Source organism: Oncorhynchus nerka, linkage group LG19 (genome assembly GCF_034236695.1).
Source record: "Oncorhynchus nerka isolate Pitt River linkage group LG19, Oner_Uvic_2.0, whole genome shotgun sequence".
NCBI lineage: Eukaryota > Metazoa > Chordata > Actinopteri > Salmoniformes > Salmonidae > Oncorhynchus > Oncorhynchus nerka.
The window spans coordinates 29,818,847-29,844,578 of record NC_088414.1 but is presented as its reverse complement, the minus strand read 5'-3'; the positions used below and the strand labels follow the sequence as shown (position 1 = coordinate 29,844,578).

Sequence of the window (25,732 nt, the reverse complement as noted above, 5' to 3'; positions counted from 1 at the left end):
ATTGATCATCCTTGAGATGTTTCTACAACTTGATTGGAGTCCACCTGTGGTAAATTCAATTGATTGGACATGATTTGGAAAGGCACACACCTGTCTATATTGTTGTCTACCTTATTACCCTTTGTGCTGTTGTCTGTGCCCAGTAATGTTTGTACCATGTTTTGTGCTGCTACCATGTTGTGCTGCTGCCAAACATGTTGTTGTCATGTTGTGTTGCTACCATGCTGTGTTGCTGCCATGAAATGTTGTTGTCTTTAGGTCTCTCTTTATGTAGTGTTGTGGTGTCTCTAATCGTGATGTGTGTTTTGTCCTATACAGTTGAAGTCAGAAGTTTACATACACCTTAGCCAAATACATTTAAACTCAGTTTTTCACAATTCCTGACATTTAATCCTAGTAAAATTTCCCTGTTTTATTTCAGTTAGGATCAGCACTTTATTTTAAGAATGTGAAATATCAGAATAGTATTCAACTTTCATTTCTTTCATCACATTCCCAGTGGGTCAGAAGCTTACATACACTCAATTAGTATTTGGTAGCATTGCCTTTAAATTGTTTAACTTGGGTCAAACGTTTTGGGTAGCCTTCCACAAGCTTCCCACAATAAGTTGGGTGAATTTTGGCCCATTCCTCCTGACAGAGCTGGTGTAACTGAGTCAGGTTTGTAGGCCTCCTTGCTCGTACATGCTTTTTCAGTTCTGCCCACAAATTGTCTATGGGATTGAGGTCAGGGCTTTGTGATGGCCACTCCAATACCTTGACTTTTTTGTCCTTAAGCCATTTTGCCACAACTTTGGAAGTATGCTTGGGCTCATTGTCCATTTGGTAGACCCATTTGCAACCAAGCTTTAACTGATGTCTTGAGATGTTGCTTCAATATATCCACATCATGTTCTTCCCTCATGATGCCATCTATTTTGTGAAGTGCACCAGTCCCTCCTGCAGCAAAGCAGCCCCCGTGCTTCACGGGTTGGGATGGTCTTCTTCGGCTTGCAAGCCTGCCTTATGGCCAAACAGTCCTATTTTTATTTCATCAGACCAGAGGACATTTCTCCAAAAATATATATTTTTTTCTGGCAGTTTTGGAGCAGTGGCTTCTTCTTTGCTGAGCTGCCTTTCAGGATATGTCGATATCAAACTCGTTTTACTGTGGATATAGATACTTTTGTACCTGTTTCCTCCAGCATCTTCACAAGGTCCTTTTTCTGTTGTTCTGGGATTGATTTGCACTTTTCACACCAAAGTACGTTCATCTCTAGGAGACAGAACGCGTCTCCTTCCTGAGTGGTATGACAGCTGGTCCCATGGTGTTTATACGTGCGTACTATTGTTTGTACAGATGAACGTGGTACCTTCAGGTGTTTGGAAATTGCTCCCAAGGATGAACCAGACTTGTGGCGGTCTACAATTTTTTTCTGAGGTCTTGGCTGATTTCTTTTGATTTTCCCATGATGTCAAGCAAAGAGGCACTGAGTTTGAAGGTAGGCTTTGAAATACATCCACAGGTACACCTCCAATTGACTCAAAATGATGTCAATTAGCCTGTCAGAAGCTTCTAAAGCCATGACATCCTTATCTGGAATATTCCAAGCTGTTTAAAGGCACAGTCAACTTAGTGCATGTAAACTTCTGACCCGCTAGAATTGTGATACAGTGAATTATAAGTGAAATAATCTGTCTGTAAACAATTGTTGGACAAATTACTTGTGTCATGCACAAAGTAGATGTCTTAACCGACTTGCCAAGACTATAGTTTCTTAACAAGACATTTGTGGAGTGGTTGAAAAACGAGTTTTAATGACTCCAACCTAAGTGTATGTAAACTTCTGACTTCAACTGTATTTTAAAAGAAATGACAAAATCCCAGCCCCCATCCCCACAGGGGACCTTTTGCCTTCTGTTAGGCCATCATTTGTAAATAAGAATTAGTTCTGATTTGACTTGCCTAGTTAAATAAATAAAATGTATATATAAAGGTCCCATAGTTGACAGTGCATGTCAGAGCACAAACCAAGTCATGAGGTCAAAGGAATTTTCCGCAGAGCTCCGAGACAGGATTGTGTTGAGGCACAGATCTGGGGAAGGGTATCCAAAAATATCTGCAGCATTTAGGGTCCCCGAGAACAGTGGCCTCCATCTAAATGGAAGAAGTTTGGAACCACCAAGACGATTCCTAGAGCTGTCCTGGCCAAACTGAGCAATCAAGGGCGAAGGGCATTGGAGGTGACCAAGAACCGGATGGTCACTCTAACAGAGCTTCAGAGTTCCTCTGTTGAGATGGGAGAATCTTCCCAGAAGGACAACCATCTCTGCAGCACTCCTTCAATCAGGCCTTTATGGTACAGTGGCCAGACAGAAGCCACTCCTCAGTAAAAGGCACATGACAGCCTGCTTGGAGTTTGCCAAATGGCACCCAAAGACTATCAGACAATGAGAAACAATATTCTCTCGTCTGATGAACCCAAATTTGAACTCTTTGGCAAATCTGGAGGAAACCTGGCTCCATCCCTGCAGTGAAGCATGGTGGTGGCGGCATCATGCTGTGGGGATGTTTTTCAGCTGCATTAACTGGGAGACTAGTCAGGATCGAGAGAAAGATGAGCGGAGCAAAGTACAGAGAGATCCTTGATGAAAACCTGCTTAGGACATCAGACTGGGGCGAAGGTTCGCCCTCCAACAAGACAATGACCAGCAACCTGACAGAGCTTGAGAGGATCTGCAGAGAAGAATGGGAGAAACTCCCCAAGAAGACGGCTGTAATCACTGCCAAAGGGGCTTCAACAAAGTACTGAGTAAAGGGTCTGAATACTTATGTAAATGTATTATTTCAGTTGTTTATTTTTAATATATCTGCACAAATGTCTAAAAATCTGTTTTTGCTTCGTCATTATGGGGTTTTGTGTGTAGATTGACGATTAAAAAAACACAATTGAATCCGTTTTTGAAAAAGGCTGTAACGTAACAAAATGTGAAAAAATTCAAGGGGTCTGACTACTTTTGGAATGCACTGTGGAGTGTTTGAAGTTGAAAACCCTCCTTCCCTGATAGGTTACACCCATGTTAAAGCAAGGGATGCACACCAATACTATTCCTCCACATGCCTCCTAGTGTCACCCAAAGAGAGCTGGGAAGTCTGCAGGAGGTGATCTCTGAGTGAGCTGCCGCGGGCCCTCTCCAGACCTCTGAGACCTCTCTGCCTGACCGCCTGCCTGTCTGACCTGGCTCCCTGCCCGTCACTGTCTCCCCCCTCTACCTCTCTCTCCTCCTGAACAAACCCATTAGTGTTTGATTGAAAGGATCCTCAGCATGGAGAATGGGCTTTTTTAAACCTTGTAAAGTGGCCCCCCTAATCCTTCAAGTACTGCCATAAATCACCTCAGGATTACCACCACTCTGCCACCCAGCCAGCTGCTCCCCGGCCCTGTCATCGGGCAGGGCACCGGGTGGGGTGCCGCCTGTCTCTGTCCCCTGCCCCAGCATGCGAGCTGTTAGCTAGGGCTGGGAATTGCCAGGGATGTCACGATACAATATTATCACTATACTTAGGTGCCGATTATGTATTGTGATTCTCACGATTCTATATGTATTGTGATTCTACATGTATTGTGATTCTACATGTATTGTGATTCTCACGATTCTATATGTATTGTGATTCTCACGATTCTATATGTATTGTGATTCTACATGTATTGTGATTCTCACGATTCTATATGTATTGTGATTCTACATGTATTGTGATTCTCACGATTCTATATGTATTGTGATTCTACATGTATTGTGATTCTACATGTATTGTGATTCTATATGTATTGTGATTCTACATGTATTGTGATTCTACATGTATTGTGATTCTATATGTATTGTGATTCTACATGTATTGTGATTCTATATGTATTGTGATTCTACATGTATTGTGATTCTATATGTATTGTGATTCTACATGTATTGTGATTCTATATGTATTGTGATTCTATATGTATTGTGATTCTACATGTATTGTGATTCTACATGTATTGTGATTCTATATGTATTGTGATTCTACATGTATTGTGATTCTATATGTATTGTGATTCTATATGTATTGTGATTCTATATGTATTGTGATTCTACATGTATTGTGATTCTATATGTATTGTGATTCTATATGTATTGTGATTCTACATGTATTGTGATTCTATATGTATTGTGATTCTATATGTATTGTGATTCTACATGTATTGTGATTCTATATGTATTGTGATTCTACATGTATTGTGATTCTATATGTATTGTGATTCTATATGTATTGTGATTCTATATGTATTGTGATTCTATATGTATTGTGATTCTATATGTATTGTGATTCTATATGTATTGTGATTCTACATGTATTGTGATTCTACATGTATTGTGATTCTATATGTATTGTGATTCTACATGTATTGTGATTCTATATGTATTGTGATTCTATATGTATTGTGATTCTATATGTATTGTGATTCTACATGTATTGTGATTCGATACTGTGATTTTGTTTCAATGTTCCAAACATATTGTTCCCCATATGTCTGCTGCAGAGTGAGCCATGAGAGTTTTGATCAGTCATGGAAATAGAAATGCTGAAAACTAATTGTCTCTCTATTTAAAATGGAGTTTTAGTGCAGGTACTGCTAACTAGTGCAAAAATAATATTGTGATATTGTCACCGATACAACATATCGTCAAAGATAATATCCCGATATGTAACTATTGATCCCCCCCCCCCATCACTACTGTTAAGCTGGACTGAGGTGGGGCACGGCTCGGCCTAATTGACCTCTTGCTCCAGGCCTGAGACTGCAGGGTAGCGTCAGTCCAGATGGGACTGGTCCTGGTCATTTATCCTAAGTCACTATGTGACACGACTCTGCCCTGGGGAGAGAGATTCTGTCAGACATAGCCTATACCTCCTTCACAAGTAACATAGGCTACAGTCCTCATGCTGAAGGCTACAGTTGAAGTCGGAAGTTTACATACACTTAGTTTAGAGTCGTGTTCTAGAGATGAACATACTTCGGTGCGAAAAGAACAACATCCCAGAACAACAGCAAAGGACCTTGTGAAGATGCTGGAGGAAACGGATACAAAAGTATCTATATCCACAGTAAAACAAGTTTGATATCGACATATCCTGAAAGGCAGCTCAGCAAGGAAGAAGCCACTGCTCTAAAACTGCCAGAAAAAAAGTCAGACTACGGTTTGCAACTGCACATGGGGACAAAGATTGTACTTTTTGGAGAAATGTCCTCTGGTCTGACAGAACAAAAATAGAACTGTTTGGCCATAATGACCATCGTTATGTTTAGAGGAAAAAAGCGGAGGCTTGCAAGCCGAAGAACACCATCCCAACCGTGAAGCATGGCGGTGGCAACATCATGTTGTGGGGGTGCTTTGCTGCAGGAGGGACTGGTGCACTTCACCAAATAGATGGCATCATGAGGTTGGAAAATTATGTGGATATATTGAAGCAACATCTCAAGACATCAGTCAGGAAGTTAAAGCTTGGTAGAAAATGGGTCTTCCAAATGGACAATGACCCCAAGCAAACCTCCAAAGTTGTGGCAAAATGGCTTAAGGACAACAATCTCAAGGTATTGGAGTGGCCATCACAAAGCCCTGACCTCAATCCCATAGAAAATGTGTGGGCAGAACTGAAAAAGCATGTGCGAGCAAGGAGGCCTACAAACCTGACTCAGTTACACAAACTCTGTCAGGAGGAATGGGCCAAAATTCACCCAACTTATTGTGGGAAGCTTGTGGAAGGCTATCTGAAACTTTTGACCCAAGTTCAACAATTTAAAGGCAATACTACCAAATACTAATTGAGTGTATGTAAGCTTCTGACCCACTGGGAATGTGATGAAAGAAATGAAAGCTGAAATAAATAATACTATTATTCTGACATTTCACATTCTTAATAAAGTGGTGATCCTAACTGACCTAAAACAGGGAATTTTTACTGGGACTAAATGTCAGGAAGTGTGAATAACTGAGTTTAAATGTATTTGGCTAAGGTGTATGTGACCTTCCGACTTCAACTATATGTCACAGTACAGCTACTAAATAGCGGTGTTTCTTTCCAACAGAGCATGACCTATTGCACCTGTCCATCACAGAGGCCTGTCTGTGTCACATGGCACATCTCACCAGGAGTTCCATGTATCTCACGCACACTAATTCTCTCTCACATGGAGAACCATTTCACTATGTCTTAGAGATAGCGGGAAGCCCACCAGGAATTTTAAGATTGTGAAGCCATGACCTTTTTCTGATAGGATTTGGAGATGCTCTAATCTTTAATACAGTTAGCATCACACAGTTTCACAAATGATCTGCTCTTTTACCTCACTGCTTTCTTACCTCATAGCTCATCTGATTTGAATTGCATTGTAATACAATTGTAGTTTATTTTCACAGTTCATTTCTGATGTGTGAGCCTCTAGCTACTAGACTGTAATGCTATATTTTGCCCTAGATCTTACTCACACAGACCTAGAATTGAGGTCACCTTGTTTGGAGGCATGTTTAGCATCTTACTCTGCTGCATATGTATGTGCTGCCTCTGCTACTGTTTAATTCATTGTGTCCCCTTTATCTTCCTGTAACATTGTAGGGAACTATTCTCTTCAGACCCAACACAATTCTGTGCTCGTTCCTGCAATATTGCATCATTGATTTTCTCGGTCTTTCACTTATGTGTGGGTTAGCGTCATTGTGAACCGTTAGCTTGGCTATTCAAGACTGGTCTTCTATTCAGATGGTGTAGTCCCAGGCGACTGACGAACGCCCCGTCAGCAGCCCAGTCACTTAGGTTCAGTTAGAGGCCTAAAGAACTCTCTACTACGCTGTCTGTCAACGCAGTAATCCCAACGACCTAATGGCGTAGCTCATCTGTGAAATGAAGTGCTGCGTAGCGGAGCTCAGGTCCCCATGATTCACTGGCATCCGTCTCAGTCTGAGGGGTGATTCAGGCATTTTTAATGGCTGTATAAGACTACATAAGTGTTTTTCTCCAACAAAATTGCATCCCCTCAAAATATTTATTTTGCTGACAGTATTGGATTATTGAACATGGAATAGGTTATTACAAAGCAATGAATGACTTCACACCTGCCTGCCAGTCCCTATGAGCTGGTTTCTGATTTGGTTTACCCTCGCATCAACCCGCCCTCCTCTGCTCTCCAGATGATTGGTTTAACATCAACCCGCCCTCTTCTGCTCTCCAGATGATTGGTTTAACATCAACCCGCCCTCTTCTGCTCTCCAGATGATTGGTTTAACATCAACCCGCCCTCCTCTGCTCTCCAGATGATTGGTTTAACATCAACCCGCCCTCTTCTGCTCTCCAGATGATTGGTTTAACATCAACCTGCCCTCCTCTGCTCTCCAGATGATTGGTTTAACATCAACCTGCCCTCCTCTCCTCTCCAGATGAGCGTGAAGCAGTGCAGAAGAAGACCTTTACTAAGTGGGTGAACTCACACCTGGGCCGTGTGACGTGCCGCATCGGGGACCTGTACACTGACCTGAGAGATGGACGCATGCTCATCCGCCTGCTGGAGGTGCTGTCAGGAGAACAGCTGGTCAGTATCTCAGAATACCTCTATCTGTCCTCCTAACCCTGACCCTAACCTTAACCCTGACCGATCACTCATGGCTCACCTTGTTTGTCCTGAACTAACCCTCTCTCATTCCTGTATTCTCTTGTCCTCTCTCGTTGTTTTTCCCTCGCTGTGCTCCATTCTGCTTAACATGAAATCTATTTTCATTCTCATACCCTCTTCCTCTCCCTCTCTGTTTTTCATGTCACTTTCCATCACTCTCTCACACCATCCTGAATTTCCCCCTTCTCTCCTGCTTCTCTCCCCCTTCTTTCTCTTGTCTCTGTCCAGCCGAAGCCCACTAAGGGGCGTATGCGTATCCACTGCCTGGAGAACGTGGACAAGGCCCTGCAGTTCCTCAAGGAGCAGAAGGTCCACCTGGAGAACATGGGCTCCCACGACATCGTGGACGGGAACCACCGCCTCACCCTGGGTCTCATCTGGACCATCATCCTCCGCTTCCAGGTACCGTGTGACTCCTTGTAATGTTCTGTGCAATGCCTTTCTATGGGCCTTCCTAGAGAGTAGATGGCGCAAGTGAATATTACACATCCCAGCCCACTTGTGTCCCGTTCACCACCCTCACCTGGGTCAACCCCACCCTGCCTAGTTCAAAACTAATGGGAATGGAAGCAATTACCTCTGTTCCGTGGTTTTCTGAGGCCACTTTGGTTTCAGAGAATGTTAATATTCTAACTAGATTTCAGTGTTCTTTTTTCCCCTCATCTTCTTTTCATGACAATGACATATTCTCCTGTTAGACGGATGTGCTTCATCATCAAACTTAACAAAGAGCTGTATGTAAGACCGATGATTTCAGTGAGGTCTTAATGAGAAAGAGAGAGAGAGAGAGTCAAAAAAATATATATGTAGGCAGTGTGTCTGACTGAGAGGGTGCTCTGCTTAACAGATCCAGGATATCAGTGTGGAGACTGAGGGTAACAAGGAGAGGAAGTCAGCCAAGGAGGCTCTGCTGCTCTGGTGCCAGATGAAGACCGCTGGGTGAGAAGGGAGAGAGGGAGAGATTCTAGGATGTGTCCAGTAATGTGACTGTATGATGAAGATATGTGAAATGATGAGTTATTTTAATAATTTCCAGTGTTGGTCGACACCAAAAGAGCCTGGGTACGGAGTTGATGATTAATGAGCTATTACCTTGACTCTGCAGGTACCCCAACGTCAACGTTCACAACTTTACCACCAGCTGGAGAGATGGCTTGGCGTTCAACGCCATCGTGCACAAACACAGGTCAATTACCTTCCCCCTTTGTCCATGTTGCCTGTCACACTATGAAATAAGTTAGTCACTCATGTTAACTGTAGGCCCTGACATTGTCCTTCACCTGGCACTCTGTCCGTGTGAAGTGATATATTTATTCTGTCCGTGACTAGATGTCCAGTACCTTGGCCTGTTGTCCTTGCAGTGCCGTTGAGGAATAGGCCTGTTGACGGGGGGGGGGTCTGTATCCCCATAAATGGATGAAAATAAAATAGGAGTTAGTTGACCTAGATAACGAATAAAACCAACTCGTTTTGCATGCAAGGCCATGCCGGGTGACTCACCACTGCCCTCTGCTGGTGACTCCTACTGCATTACGGTGGGACTCAGACCCCTAGAGTGTGATTTTTAACATGACAAGTACTGTAACAAATGGAGGCCCATGGATGATGCTCATCAGTTAAGTACTGGCACATTTGAATGTATGCCTGCAGCTAGTGTATATTGCTCACTTGAGACTCAAAGTACGAGTAGTTTGAAATGTGGACTGAATGAGCTACAAGGCAATCATGTACATTCTGTCGCTGCCATTTTCCTTATCTGATTAGAATGGAGTCGATCTGAATAAATGGAACAATGTTGAAGTTGACTTTGCCTACACATCTTAGAATGTACAAAATCATGGTCACGTGTTGATGAACTCAACATGTAGTGGTTAGGATGCTGTCTTTATGCCTTATACATGAGATTCCTTTCATTAAAAGCAACACCTGTTTTCCCCTCCCCGTCCAGACCGGACGTGATTGAGTTTGACACCCTGAAGCGGTCCAACGCCCACTATAACCTCCAGAATGCCTTCAACACAGCAGAGAATAAGCTAGGCCTCACCAAACTCCTCGACCCGGAAGGTGAGTCAGGGAGGTCAGAGCTCAGACTGGACAAGTGTCGGGATTGTATGTGGTCTCTGCCCTCGCCCTCTGGCTAGTTGTCACCAACACAGTGCTCCTGTCATATACCAGGCGAGCTGGATGGGGTGTGGGAGCAGGAAGGGAGGAGGATTACTGGAATGAATTACAACTTAAGTGAGAATAGGGTCTATGTGGCCAGGCTGGCCATGGGGCAGAGCTTAATGATGCCCTCTGACATCACAGAGGAAGTCCATACATGGTGAGGGGTTGGCAACGCTCTGGGGCCATCAATCAGGGCACATTTAGAGACAAGCACCATGTGTGTTTAGGATGAATTGACTGGGTTAAGATGGGAGTGTGTGTGTGTGTGTGTGTGTGTGTGTCAGTGTTTGTGTCAGTGTTTGTGTGTGTGAGACTGGGATTGGAAGTTTGTGTGTGTGCATGTTTGTGTCAGTGTGTGTCTGACTGTGTGGGTAGTATGTGGAGAGGAGATGAGGATCAAATGTCTCTCTTTCCAGATGTCAACGTTGACCAGCCAGATGAGAAGTCCATCATCACCTATGTGGCCACCTACTACCACTACTTCTCCAAGATGAAGGCCCTGGCTGTGGAGGGCAAGAGGGTTGGCAAGGTGGGGTGCAACGGCTGTTTAACTTTTTATGTGTGTGTGTTAGTGCGTACGTGCATGTCTTCCTGTCACTGTCTTTGGAGCTTGTCTAACCCCTCTCTTTCTCCCTCCCTTCCTCCCAGGTGCTGGACTATGCCATTGAGGCTGACCAGCTGGTAGGGAACTATGAGAGCCTGGCTTCAGAGCTGCTGCAGTGGATTGAGCAGACCATCCTGACTCTGAATGACCGGCAGCTGGCCAACTCCCTAAACGGTGTGCAGAACCAGCTGCAGGCCTTCAATACCTACCGCACAGCGGAGAAACCCCCAAAGTACGACAGGGAGACACGCTGGGGGGGAATTTAGAATTTAAGAACGGGAGTGATGTTCTAGCAGGTTGGAATCATAACTGTGCATATTCCATGTTAGGTATCTTACCTGGCTGTGTTGGTTTTCCTCAGGTTCACAGAGAAAGGCAACCTGGAGGTGCTGCTGTTCACCATTCAGAGCAAGATGAGAGCCAACAACCAGAAGGTGTACATTCCCAGGGAGGGAAAGCTCATCTCTGACATCAACAAGGTATCACCCACAGGGCTCCAGTTACTCGCTGTTTAAATGCATTACTTGTCCTGAGTAGAGCTTGGATAAACAACAGTTAACCCTGCAGGTGTTTAAGATCTTGAATAACACCCCTGGTTTGATTAAGGGACCTCTCTGACTAGCTGTGTTCTGATTGGCTCTGCAGGCGTGGGAGCGTCTGGAGAAGGCAGAGCACGAGCGGGAGCTGGCGCTGAGGAACGAGCTGATTCGACAGGAGAAGCTGGAGATGCTTGCTGCTCGCTTCGACCGCAAGGCCGCCATGAGGGAGACCTGGCTGAGCGAGAACCAGCGGCTCGTCTCTCAGGTAACATCCCTGGCTGAGACCTGATAATGTATTCACAATGAGGAGGAGGGTGGTTATATTTGTCTCCCAGGTGTCCACAGACCAGAGATATCAGTAATCATAAGTGATGGTTGTGATTACATTATTTTGACGAGACATGTTTACTGCAGACCAGCCAGTCTAATTATCTAGTAATGTGGAGGGGAGTGATAAATGACTACAGACACACTGTAGCTAGCTGATCTCCATTTTAATGGCATTTACAACTATAATTTGATATCACTTTCATTTCTAGAAGTGAGAGTGAATTTAGCAATTTAATAGACAATTTAATACCCTTGTATGCATTTGAACACATTGACTCTTTCTATCACATATACATTTATGACCAATGTACACACTGACCTCTCCCACTTCTAACCTCAATCTGTCCTCTTGTCCCTCAGGACAACTTTGGCGTTGACCTGGGAGCGGTGGAGGCCGCCACCCGTAAACACGAGGCCATCGAGACGGACATCGGGGCGTACGGGGAGCGGGTGGCGGCCGTGGAGGCGGTGGCCAGGGAGCTGGAGGCAGAGAACTACCATGACGTGCGTCGCGTGCTGGCGAGGAGGGACAACGTGCTGCGGCTTTGGGAGTACCTGAAGGACCTGTTAGCCGCTCGCAGGGAGAGACTCCACGCACACCGAGACCTGCAGAGACTGCTGGAGGAGATGAGATACATCATGGACTGGATGGGAGATATGAAGGTACTGGAACATATCAACATGTCAACTCTGCACACACTATACAGTGGGGCAAAAAAACTATTTAGTCGGCCACCAATTGTGCAAGTTCTCCCACTTAAAAAGATGAGAGAGGCCTGTAATTTTCATCATAGGTACACTTCAACTATGACAGACAAAATGAGAAGAAAAAAAATCCAGAAAATCACATTGTAGGATTTTTTATTTATTTATTTGCAAATTATGGTGGAAAATAAGTATTTGGTCACCTACAAACAAACAAGATTTCTGGCTCTCAAAGACCTGTAACTTCTTCTTTAAGAGGCTCCTCTGTCCTCCACTCGTTACCTGTATTAATGGCACCTGTTTGAACCTGTTATCAGTATAAAAGACACCTGTCCACAACCTCAAACAGTCACACTCCAAACTCCACTATGGCCAAGACCAAAGAGCTGTCAAAGGACACCAGAAACAAAATTGTAGACCTGCACTAGGCTGGGAAGACTGAATCTGCAATAGGTAAGCAGCTTGGTTTGAAGAAATCAACTGTGGGAGCAATTATTAGGAAATGGAAGACATACAAGACCACTGATAATCTCCCTCGATCTGGGGCTCCACGCAAGATCTCACCCCGTGGGGTCAAAATGATCACAAGAACGGTGAGCAAAAATCCCAGAACCACACGGGGGGACCTAGTGAATGACCTGCAGAGAGCTGGGACCAAAGTCACAAAGCCTACCATCAGTAACACAATACGCCGCCAGGGACTCAAATCCTGCAGTGCCAGATGTGTCCCCCTGCTTATGCCAGTACATGTCCAGGCCCGTCTGAAGTTTGCTAGAGAGCATTTGGATGATCCAGAAGAAGATTGGGAGAATGTCATATGGTCAGATGAAACCAAAATATAACTTTTTGGTAAAAACTCAACTTGTCGTGTTTGGAGGACAAAGAATGCTGAGTTGCATCCAAAGAACACCATACCTACTGTGAAGCATGGGGGTGGAAACATCATGCTTTGGGGCTGTTTTTCTGCAAAGGGACCAGGACGACTGATCCGTGTAAAGCAGGGGTCCCCAAACTTTTTCCTGTGAGGGCCACATAACTTTTCCCTTCTCTGATGGGGGGCCGGTGTCAGTTTGTAACAGAAAAAGTGTGACGATCGTAGGGGAGCTTAAAAAATTTATTGTTTTCCAGAAAGCCACACATAACCAAATAACCCTTTCCAGGTTCTTTACAGAAAAAAAGTCAGGAAACAAATAATAACACTATTAATGAAATAAATAATAACTAAATAACCCTCTCTGAGTTCTTCACAGAAAAAACAGGAAATAAATAATAACTAAATAACTCTCTGGGTTCTTCATAGAAAAAAAAGCCATGGAACATTAACTTTCTGTCGTGCCATGCACAATCTTAACAGATAAAAGTTCAGCTCAGTTGTCAGAGCAGAATCTCTCTGACACATATGAGCAGTCTCTTAAAGTTCTTGTGTTCCTTCCTTATAATCCTTTTGTAGGTTCCAGTAGGCTTGTAGACACCGCTGTTTGCAGCTCTCTCTCATCAACTTCCTGTGAAAACCACAAAAGAAGCAGGTTGAGAAACTGAACTAAGTGATACAGCACCTACACAGCACAATACATTTCACTACCAGTATGGTTGTAAAGATGGATTTTATCCCAGTAGATTTTATTATGATTATATTTGTTTATGCTCAGAATGACTCATTCAAGTCAGAAAAGTGAGCTTACCTATGTATGTTCATCAGTGTGAACTGTGGGCCTGCATCTGGCTGGTGAGAAGTTGAATATCAGGTTCCATTCTAGTTTACAGCCAGTCTCAAGCACTGATGCAAATGTTCATCTGTCAATCTTGATCTCATCTGGGTTTTCAGCAGTTTCATGCGAGAAAAGGTTTTCTCGCAGATATACGTGCTGCCAAAAACTGTGGACATTTTCATTGCGTGTTTTTTGATGTTTGGATATGTGTCGTTTGGGAGGGCGGCATAGAAGTCAATGAGACTGTTGGGCTTGAATGCGTCTTTCAGAACATCACAGTTCTGTAACTCAGCCAACTCAAACTGATATGAAGGCTGGGCTTCATCAATGTCGGCAACAAAGGGGTTCTGAAAAAGACGGATTTCTTTTGCATGAACATGTAGTTCACTGAATCGCACACCGAACTCCGCCTTCAGCATTTCCAGTGCTTCCATGCACTTTTCAGCTGGGAACGGGACCGCTGGGTTCTCTGTCGACAGGTTTTGGGTAGCAGGAAGATGGACGAAGTTGCGCTTTTCACTTGTTCCAAAAGCAGCGCTAATTTCACCTCAAATGCTTTTATGTGTGAATACATGTCGCAAATGAGTTTCCCCTCGCCTTGTAGCTGCAAGTTAAGGCTGTTAAGTATTTCTGTCACGTCTGTTAAAAATGCGAGTGCCATTTCCATTCTGGGTCGATCAGCTCTGGGACCGTTTTGTCTTTTAAATGAAGAAATGCGTTAATTTCGGGTAGCAGCTCGTAAAAACGCCTCAAAACTCTGCCCGGCTCAGCCATCGGACCTCTGTGTAGTACAGCACATCTCCGTGCGTAGACTCCAGTTCAGACAGGAATTCTTGGAACTGCCTGTGTTTAAGTCCCTTTGCTCTGATGAAGTTTATGCACGACACCACAACCTTCATTACAGAATCCCACTTCAACACTTTGCAGCACAGTGCTTGCTGGTGAATTAGGCAGTGGACTCGTAGCGGGCGGTGAGACCCCTTTTTCCAACTCCCGGTTCATCGTCCTATTAGACCGCGAGTTTCGCCCACCATGCTAGGAGCCCCGTCAGTCGTGATGCTAGCTAGCTTTGACCAGTCCAGGTCCAACTTCTCCATGGTTTGGCACACTTTGTCAAAAATATCCTCTCCCGTTGTAGTCCCTTTGAGACTTTGGAGGGCTGCCAGCTCCTCGCATATCTCAAAGTTTGCGCTAACTCAACGAATAAAAATGAGCAGTTGCGCTGTGTCTTGCACGTCCGTGCTCTCATCCAGTGCTAATGAAAAAAAGTCAAATTCTTTCGTCTTCTGCTGCAGCTGGGCATATACATTACTCCCGATTTCTTCAACGCATCTGGTGATTGTACTCGCCGACAGACTTACGGCATTAAATGCATCTTTCTTCTCGGGACACACCTCCTCCGCGACAGCATCCATACATTTCTTAACAAACTCTCCGTCAGTGAAAGTCTTACCGCTTCTTGCTATCAGTTTAGCAACCCGAAAGCTGGCCCGAACGCATTCTGAATCAATTTTTCTCTTACCTAACCTTTTCGCCATTATTCCGTTCTCTCTTTGACAGGGCCGGGCCTAGGATTTTTTTTCTGGAGGCCAAATAGGAAAAAAATTCGATAGCGTCTCTGGTATTGTTCAGAGGGCCGGGCCAAATGTGCTGACGGGCCGTATCCGGCCCGCGGGCCGTAGTTTGGTGACCACTGGTGTAAAGGAAAGAATGAATGGGTCCATGTATCGTGAGATTTTGAGTGAAAACCTCCTTCCATCAGCAAGGGCATTGAAGATGAAACGTGGCTGGGTCTTTCAGCATGACAATGATCCCAAACACACCGCCCGGGCAACGAAGGAGTGGCTTCGTAAGAAGCATTTCAAGGTCCTGGAGTAGCCTAGCCAGTCTCCAGATCTCAACCCCATAGAAAATCTTTGGTGGGAGTTGAAAGTCTGTGTTGCCCAGCAACAGCCCCAAAACATTACTGCTCTAGAGGAGATCTACATGGAGGAATGGGCCAAAATTTACATTTACATTACATTTAAGTCATTTAGCAGACGCTCTTATCCAGAGCGACATACCAGCAACAGTGTGTGAAAACCTTGAAGACTTACAGAAAATGTTTGACCTCTGTCATTGCCAACAAAGGGTATATAACAAAGTACTGAGAAACTTTTGTTATTGACCAAATACTTATTTTCCACCATAATTTGCAAATAAATTCATTAAAAATCCTGCAATGTGATTTTTTGGATTTTTTCCCCATTTTGTCTGTCATAGTTGAAGTGTACCTATGATGAAAATTACAGGCCTCTCTCATCTTTTTAAGTGGGAGAACTTGCACAATTGGTGGCTGACTAAATACTTTTTTGCCCCACTGTATATTCTCCCAGTGTAGAATATGTACTCTTGGTCATTGACAACCTTCTGTAATCCTGTACATTTCACACTATCAACCCTGCATGCGAGTACTCCTTTCAAAATGGTTGCTACTCCTGGGTGTAATGGGTTTACAGAGGTTGACTGGGTGAATTAAGTCTGTCTGAGTGTATTCTTAGCCTCAGCTGATTCCTTTCCCCTGACTACCTTAAAGGGCAAATCCGCCACTTTTCAACCCTGCTGTATTCATTATCTCCAGCACCATACCAGTGTCTATATAAATTTAGGTGAAAATTAGGGATGTAACAATTCACCGATACACATCTGTCGCTGATTAAAATGTTTAAGATACAAATGCATCTGTCTGCGGACCCCAACCCGATCCAAATGTAGCATTCATCAGTCAGAAAATCAATTCAAATGTTACGAATTGCGGGTTCCCAAAAATGTCTTGCTCCTAGTACATTATTTCTACCTTCCGAAAAGACCTCATCTTTTGTGACAGCTGATGTGTCCTCTCTTTCAGTGTCCAACTGCATGTAACTGTGTTGACAGTCATTGATCTGAGTAATTTTGCATGCCGAATAACCCCAGGCCTTGTCGAACTGCACACTATGCCCAGCTTAGTGCATTGACCAATGTGAGGTATACGGCCTGTTCCTGAACTTGCACATCTGCGCAGCACCTTCAGAGATGTCTTGGGTGATAGGTTGTCACTCAACTAATAAAGCCTACTATGTAATTTAATACGTTATTGTTATCCCTGCACTGTTGCACGTGGTTTTTACCGGAATAAAAGTAAGCTATTGGAGACAACTCTCATCTGGCTATACCTGCTTACAATTCATTTTATTTAGATTGTTCAGGATCACCATCAGCAGTAGTTTTGGTAGTTTTTCTTTAAATAATCAATGTGTATATCGTAATTTTTTGATATACAGGGTAAAGTTGATAATTTCATAACGAGGACAGCAATCACTTTTGCAAGGCACACAGCATGGCCGAATCGAGAGGAGATGATCACTCACAAACTGGTCAAAACCGTTTGATTTAGAAATGAGGGTGAAATTCAAAGTTGTTTATTAGGTACACTCATCTAGTACCGGGTCAGACCCCCCCTTTGCCTCCAGAACAGACTGAATTATTTGTGGCATGGAAACATTGCGCAATTGGTATCAAGGGACCTAATGTGTTCGAGGGAAACTTCCCCCACACCATTACACCATTCCCACCAGCCTGTAGGATGGGGCCATGGACTCCTGCTGCTTACTCCAAATCCTGACTCTGCCATTAGGATGATGAAACAGGAACCGGATTCGTCGGATCAGGCAATGTTTTTCCACTGCTCAATTGTCCAGTGTTGGTGATCTTGTGCCCACTGGAGCCACGTCTTCTTGTTTTTAGCTGATAGGAGTGGAACTTGGTGTGGATGTCTGCTGTAATAGCCCATCTGTGACAAGGACCGACGAGTTGTGCGTTCCGAGATGGCGTTCTGCACACCACTGTTGTACTGTGGTGTAATGTGCCTGTTTGTGGCCTCCTGTTAGCTTGCACGATTTTGGCCATTCTCCTTTAACCTCTCATCAACGAGTTGTCTTCACCCACAGGACTGCTGCTGACTGGATGTGTTTTGTTTGTCACACCATTCTCTGTAAACCCCAGACACTGTCTTGCATGAAAAGCCCAGGAAGCCGGACGTTTCTGAGATACTGGAACTGGCACGCCTGGCACCGACGATCATACCACGCTCAAAGTCACTTAGGCCATTTGTTTTGCCCATTCTAACGTTCAATAGAACAGTAACTCAATGCCTGTCTGACTGTTTTATACAGCAAGCCATGGCCACGTGAATCTCAGTGTTTGAAAATAACTGTTTTTAAAATGTTTTAATCCCTTACACTTGTGGAAATTGGCCTATATGGATAGGGCCAAATGGATATGCTTCTAACAGAACTACAAAAAGCATATGCATGACCATGGTAGCAATTGAAAGAACACTTTGGAGATTTATGGGGAAATTATCAGAACAACAGTTCACCTGACACAAGACTGAATCCAAACATTACACTCTTGATTTTATGTGCATTTCATTTACTGTACTTTTCATTTGTCAATAACGAAATCTGAAAATACTCTGGATGCATCATTTTGGAAGATTATTCTAGTACCAACGTGGCTAGCTAAGTTTTACAAATCTTAGTGTTAGGCTTTCAAAAGGCACTGCAGACAATCAGATCGTAATATTGGTGTGCATAGAATGGAGTCAAGTGCATCCAAGTGAATGTTCTGTTGCTAATAATTTTCTTCACAATTCGACTAACGGGCTCATTCTTTTCAGGACAACCCAGGGTATAACTCAGGTCAGCCTTCTAACTGTGGATCTAACATAGCGATCATAAACGTTGATACTGTACATTTTTTAAATGTAAGTTTTCTAATATGGAAATGTGAAGTGCACATTTGGACTCATGGCTGTGTGGTTTGCTTGTACGACGTCAAAGCGGTATTCATTATAATTCTCAATGTCTCGTCTTTCAGAACACATCAAGTCCTTTCGATTCACAGCATTTCCCTCACTCAGACAACAAATGTGCAAAAGTAGCAGAAGGGATGGGGACATCTTCCTGTCGCACGCGGTGCTCAAGTTTATAATGACTGTCAGTCAAAAGCCATACAGCGTTGTGAAGCAGAGAACCTGAGCTCTGACATCATGTACAGCCACTCGGATCCAATTTAGGCACTGACTGTATCAATGACAAAATGTGCCATTTTCAACCTTTATACGGGATTACAGGGACTGTGAGTGGAAAGGGTTCATTTTTGATAGAGCTTTTTAACTTTATATTTATTTATTTTAAATTTTAGAAATGTGCCGTTTTCACATATGTAGACACTGGTATTGTGCTAGAGAAATGAAGTTGAAAAGTGGTAGAATTGCCCTTTAACAGATTGATGTTATTGTGATTATGTTGTGATTCAGGGAGCCTTGCCTCATCAATACCAAATGAGCACTCTATTTTGTCAAGATAAAGTCTTGCTTATCAGTCACCGGGAAAGCTTGCCCCTCATTTACGATATTGACAGCTTTGCTTAATCTAAAACTCTCAGTGACTGCTGGAACCATAATGTCTTACCAATTCTCTCTCCTCATTACCATCTCATTAGGAGCATGTCTTCACTAGGTAGAGAATTTAGTATTTGATTAGGATTCCCATTAGCTGCTTCTAATGCAGTAGCTACTCTTCCTGGGGTCCACACAGAACATTGATAGACAAGAACAGCTCAAGGACAGAGCTACATGCATGTATATGATAATATAAAGGTTCTGTACTGAGATAACAGAGATAATTATACTATAGGCCTACAGAGTCCAGACGTGGTGAATGACTGTGTTTCTAACATGTCTTCCTGCCATGTGCTCTCCCAGGGTCGTCTGCAGTCCCAGGACAGTGGGAAACATCTGCATGATGTGGAGGACCTGCTGCAGACTCACAACCTGGTGGAGGCAGACATCTCAGCCCAGGCAGAGAGGGTCCGCGGGGTCCAGAGAGCTGCTCAGCGCTTCACCTCCGACCAACAGGGTGAGACTACACAAGTGTTATAAACACATTGTTACTGTTTGAGTAATTATGAAAAAGATAACATTTGACTACTATGCAACATTTGTTTGGTTGCCCCTCCACTGCTAACTAAATAACTAGCTATTTTTCTCCATCTTTCTCTCTCAGTCTACAAGCCGTGTGACCCGGCGCTGGTGGGAGAGAAGGTGTCTCTGCTGGGCCGGGCCTATGAGGAGCTGGGCCAGCTGGCTGGGGAGCGGAGGGAGCGCCTGGAGGCCTCACGGCGCCTCTGGCAGTTCCTGTGGGAGATGGGAGAAGAGGCGGCCTGGATCAGAGAGCAGGAGCAGATCCTGTCAGGAGGAGACTGTGGTCGCGACCTCACCTCCGCCCTGCACCTCCTCAGTAAGCACGAGGCCTTCAGGGATGAGATGGCAGCCCGCTACGGTCCTCTCGGCCACAGCATTGCCGCCGGACAAACTCTGGTGGAGGAGGGACACTTTGGAGCCCCAGAGTGCACTGAGAGGATCAGGGACGTACGTGCTCAGTGGGCACACCTGGAGGAGGTCAGTGGCCAGGGGAAAGGAAAAGGAGATGGACAAGTCTAGAGAGTAGTCAGTCCACAAACAATTAATATATAGAGTATTAGTATTTCAGAAGTTGATGTATTTCCTCTGTTTGTATTCTGATTCCTTCTCTCTCCCTGCGTCCCCAGACATCCCAGCTGAGGGAAGTGCAGCTGAAGGAGGCGGTGGCCCTGCACCAGTTCCAGACTGACGCCAATGACATGGAGGCCTGGATCTTGGAGACGCTGCGCCAGGTGTCCAGCCAGGAGGTGGGCCACGACGAGTTCTCCACCCAGACCCTAGCCCGCAAGCAGAGGGAGGTGGAGGAGGAGATCCAGAGCCACCGCACCCTCATCGACTCCCTGCATGAGCAGGCCCTCGGCCTGCCCCCGGTCCATGCAAACGCCCCTCAGGTCAGTTACCCCTGGAACAGTATACCAAACCAACTCCCACTTTCTACACTACTGCACACTCTCCCGATGTTTCTCTCTCTTTTTGATATATACAGACACTGGCCCATACGTATTACATACAGACTCTCAATGTCTCCGCTTAAGTGAGACATATTTTATTTATCGTTCCCATTCTGTATGTCTTGACTTGTTATTAACTCTGGTCAGAGGAGCGTCTTCTGGTTGTTATTGACTCTGGTCAACGGAGCGTCTTCTGGCTGACTGGTTGTTATTGACACAGCTAGAAGATGCTTCTCTTACCAGACTGATTGTTGCTGTCTGTGTAGGTGGAGGGGCGTCTGCCTGCTATTGAGCAGCGCTATGAGGAGCTGGTGTCTCTGTCTGCATCGCGGCGTCAGGCCCTGGAGGGGGCGCTGGCCCTCTACCGCATGTACAGCGAGGCGGGCGCCTGCCAGCTGTGGGTGGGGGAGAAGGAACAGTGGCTGGACGGCATAATGATCCCCACCAAACTGGAAGACCTGGAGGTGGTGCAGCAGAGGTGAGCTGGGGAAGGGAGGAATAAGGGAGGAGTGTTAGAATGATGTTATAAGAAGAAAGACATGATCCTTAGACAATGATTTAAATGGCCTTTCCTTGAGCGATATCGATCTGCATACTCACTGTGCTCCGGTAAATGAAGCGGATATCAAACTGAATATGTCTCTTCTTTTTAACATCAAAACAACATTTGAGTATGACAATATTTCACCTTTAGTCTCCCTTGTAGAGACAAAGCAATGGAAATATGAGTGATGCAAAATGAGACTGTCTGATGTATCTGTGTGTCTGCAGGTTTGAGACCCTGGAGCCTGAGATGAACAACCTGGGGACTCGTATCTCTGATGTCAACCAGGTGGCCCAGCAGCTCCTGGGATCAGACAACCGCAGCAAAGAGCAGATCCACCAGACACAAGACCAGCTTAACAATAGGTTAGTAGTACTCGACATGTCTCGGACATGAAAAACACACATACCATCTGATACACAGCCAATACTCTGTATAAAGTTAGCACTGGGAACAGGTATTGAGACTTCCCCTTGCTCTGGTCCCCAGGTGGAAGGAGTTCCAGCGTCTGGCGGACCAGAGGAAACATGCCCTGGAGTCGGCCCTCAACATCCAGAACTACCACCTGGAGTGTAACGAGATCCAGAGCTGGATGAGAGAGAAGACCAAGGTGATCGAGTCCACCGAGAGCCTGGGCAACGACCTGGCTGGTGTCATGGCCCTGCAGCGCAAACTCACCGGCATGGAGAGAGACCTGGAGGCCATTCAGGTACGGCAGGGTCAACGGTTATGGAGGTGGACAAAGACTTAGGGTAAACCTAATGAAACCACAGCATCAGATCATTTTAAAGAGATGATCAGTATTAACTGTTAAAGACATCATCAATACTTTGAATAATTTTATGTCACATGTTGATGACAACCAGGTATATTTTCCATATCTTTTCAGGGTAAGTTGGACGACCTGAGAAATGAGGCAGAGAAGCTGGCTGAGGAGCACCCGGACCAGGCCGAGGAGATCCATGCCCACCTGGGGGGGATCCAGGAGGTGTGGGAGGAGCTCAACGCCACCATGAAGCGTCGTGAGGAGTCTCTAGGCGAAGCCAGTAAGCTGCAGGGATTCCTCCGAGACTTGGATGACTTCCAGTCCTGGCTGTCCCGCACGCAGACTGCCGTGGCGTCCGAGGACATCCCCACCTCGCTGCCAGAGGCTGAGCGCCTGCTCTCCCAGCACGAGAGCATCAAGAACGAATGGGACAACTACAAGGAGGACTATGAGAAGATGCGGGCGGTGGGTGATGAGGTGACTCAGGGCCAGACGGACGCCCAGTATATGTTCCTGGCCCAGAGGCTGCAGGCGCTGGACACCGGCTGGCAAGATCTGCGCCGCATGTGGGAGAACCGCCACAGCCTGCTGGCCCAAGCTTTCGACTTCCAGACCTTCTTGAGAGACGTCAAGCAGGCTGAGGGCTTCCTCAACAGCCAGGTGAGGACCAGGGAAGGAGAAGAAACATACAAATATACTGTTTATCTTGATGAAATTACTAATAGTTCTCTCTCCCTCTGTAGGAGTATGTGCTGTCCCACACTGAGATGCCCTCCAGCCTGCAGGGAGCAGAGGAGGCCATCAAAAAGCACGAGGACTTCCTGACCACCATGGAGGCCAGCGAGGAGAAGATCACGGGCGTGGTGGAGGCTGGACGCCGTCTGGTCAACGACCTCAACGCCAACTCTGACAAGATCCAGGAGAAGGCCGACTCCATCCAGGAGAGACATCAGAAGAATAGGGAAGCTGCAAATGAACTCCTCTCTAAACTGAAGGACAACCGTGAACTTCAGCACTTCCTGCAGGACGGACAGGAGGTACAAACCATCAACTAACTCTTACTATAATAATGGTGGTGTGATACATTTAATTGAGACGCTCTTTGTCCCGTATTCAGAAATCTGACAAATCAGTAGTCAAGGTAATTAACCTGAGGTACAGTTCATTGAGTAATATCATTCTCCTTTTCCTCTGCAGTTGACTCTGTGGATCAATGAGAAGATGCTGACAGCTCAGGACATGTCATATGACGAGGCCAGGAACCTCCACAGCAAGTGGCAGAAACACCAGGCCTTCATGGCTGAGCTGGCCTCCAACAAGGACTGGCTGGACAAGATCGACAAGGTACAGTATGACTATGAAGGATTAAATATTCAATATTCAATATTCTGAAAAATAAATCAGAAAAGGTGTGTGTGCCAGTATTTTACTGTCTGACTCTCTCTCCCCTCTCCCCCGTTAGGAGGGCCAAGTGCTGGTGACAGAGAAGCCGGAGCTGCAGCCTGTTGTCCAACAGACTCTTGAAGGCCTGCAGAGCCAGTGGGAGGAGCTAGAGAGCACTACGCGCGCCAAGGCACAGTGCCTCTTCGATGCCAACAGGGCAGAGCTTTTCACCCAGAGCTGCTCTGCCCTGGACATTTGGCTGAAGAACCTGTCAGGACAGCTGCAGAGTGACGACTTCGGAAAGGATCTGACATCCGTCAACATCCTGCTCAAGAAGCACCAGGTGGGTGACATTACACTGTCCAGTCCAAGCATCATCTTTACCACTTCAAGTCCTCAGTTGTCATACTCCTTTGTGACCATTTGAATGGATAAGTGTCACTTCAATATAAAAGAGGTAATAACAAACATGCTCTCCTTCTCCCGTGTCTCTGTGTAGATGCTGGAGCACCAGATGGAGGTGCGTGAGAAAGAGGTGCAGTCGCTGCAGTCCCAGGCGCTGGCGCTGTCCCAGGACGATGCTGGTGTGGCAGTGGTGGAGGTGGACGGCCAGCAGAGGAGAGTCACTGACAGCTTCTCCCAGCTCCAGGACCCCCTCAACCAGAGGAGGCAGCAACTGCTGGCATCCAAGGAGGCCCACCAGTTCAACAGAGACCTGGAGGATGAGATTGTGAGTGGGACCACCTGACTCTAAATTCAGAGATTTTAATACTGAATCATCATGTGTATGCACAGTTTTCTCCTGTTTGTAATTCTTGTTTACTTTCTTCCGTCACTTAGCTGTGGGTGAAGGAGAGGATGCCCCTCGCCACCTCCACAGACCATGGCAAGGACCTGCCCAGTGTACAGCTGCTCATCAAGAAGAACCAGGTGCAAAGATGAGGGAGGAAGTCTGGACTTCTATCAGAGTGAAAGGACAGTGGGAGGAAATAATTCACATTGGAGAAGAGAAGTTGCATTTGGCTAAACCTTTGTTTTGTCTCCCAGACTTTGCAGAAGGAGATCCAGGGCCACCAGCCCCGTATTGATGACATCCAGACCCACCGCAGGGGGATGTCCCCAGGGAAGGAGGAGGTGGACGGGGAGTGGCAGTCTGCTCTGGAGCAACGTCTGGTGGAGCTCCGGGAGTCCTGGGCCCAGCTCATCGCTGAGACAGATGAGCGCCACGCCCGGCTAGTGGAAGCTAACCGCGCCCAGCAGTTCTACACTGACGCTGCCGAGGCCGAGGCCTGGATGGGAGAGCAGGAGCTACACATGATGTCAGAGGACAAGGCCAAGGTGAGTGGAGAGACGGGCTGTAGCAAAGACGGGCTGTAGTTAAAAAGCTTTCTGTGTTAATGATGATGATAATGATGTCCATTCTGCACACTCGATTGCTTTGTTTATCCTTTGCTTAATGATGCTGACTCCATATCTGTGATGTGTGTGACCCAGGATGAGCAGAGTGCTCTGGTGATGGTGAAGAAGCACCAGACACTAGAACAGGCCCTGGAGGACTACGCCCAGCCCATCCACCAGCTGGCCAACAGCAGCCGCACCATGATGACCAGCGAACACCCAGAGAGGTGAGAGAACACAACAGGTTAATAATGTGGGGTTGGGCCAATAGCCAAGCAAGCGTTGGGCCAGTAACCAAGTAAGCGTTGGGCCAGTAACCAAGTAAGCGTTGGGCCAGTAACCAAGTAAGCGTTGGGCCAGTAACCAAGTAAGCGTTGGGCCAATAGCCAAGTAAGCGTTTGGCCAGTAACCAAGTAAGCGTTGGGCCAGTAACCAAGTAAGCGTTGGGCCAGTAACCAAGTAAGCGTTGGGCCAGTAACCAAGTAAGCGTTGGGCCAGTAACCAAGTAAGCGTTGGGCCAGTAACCAAGTAAGCGTTGGGCCAGTAACCAAGTAAGCGTTTGGCCAGTAACCAAGTAAGCGTTGGGCCAGTAACCAAGTAAGCGTTGGGCCAGTAACCAAGTAAGCGTTGGGCCAGTAACCAAGTAAGCGTTGGGCCAGTAACCAAGTAAGCGTTGGGCCAGTAACCAAGTAAGCGTTGGGCCAATAGCCAAGCAAGCGTTGGGCCAGTAACCAAGTAAGCGTTGGGCCAGTAACCAAGTAAGCGTTGGGCCAGTAACCAAGTAAGCGTTGGGCCAGTAACCAAGTAAGCGTTGGGCCAGTAACCAAGTAAGCGTTGGGCCAGTAACCAAGTAAGCGTTGGGCCAATAGCCAAGCAAGCGTTGGGCCAGTAACCAAGTAGCGTTGGGCCAGTAACCAAGTAAGCGTTGGGCCAGTAACCAAGTAAGCGT

The 25,732-nt window shown here is 45.8% G+C and overlaps 1 pseudogene; it reads left to right on the top strand.

Annotated features, from left to right (window-relative positions):
- LOC115101359 (spectrin beta chain, non-erythrocytic 1-like) overlaps positions 1-25,732 on the top strand; it is a 103,303-nt pseudogene that overhangs the window by 60,154 nt on the left and 17,417 nt on the right.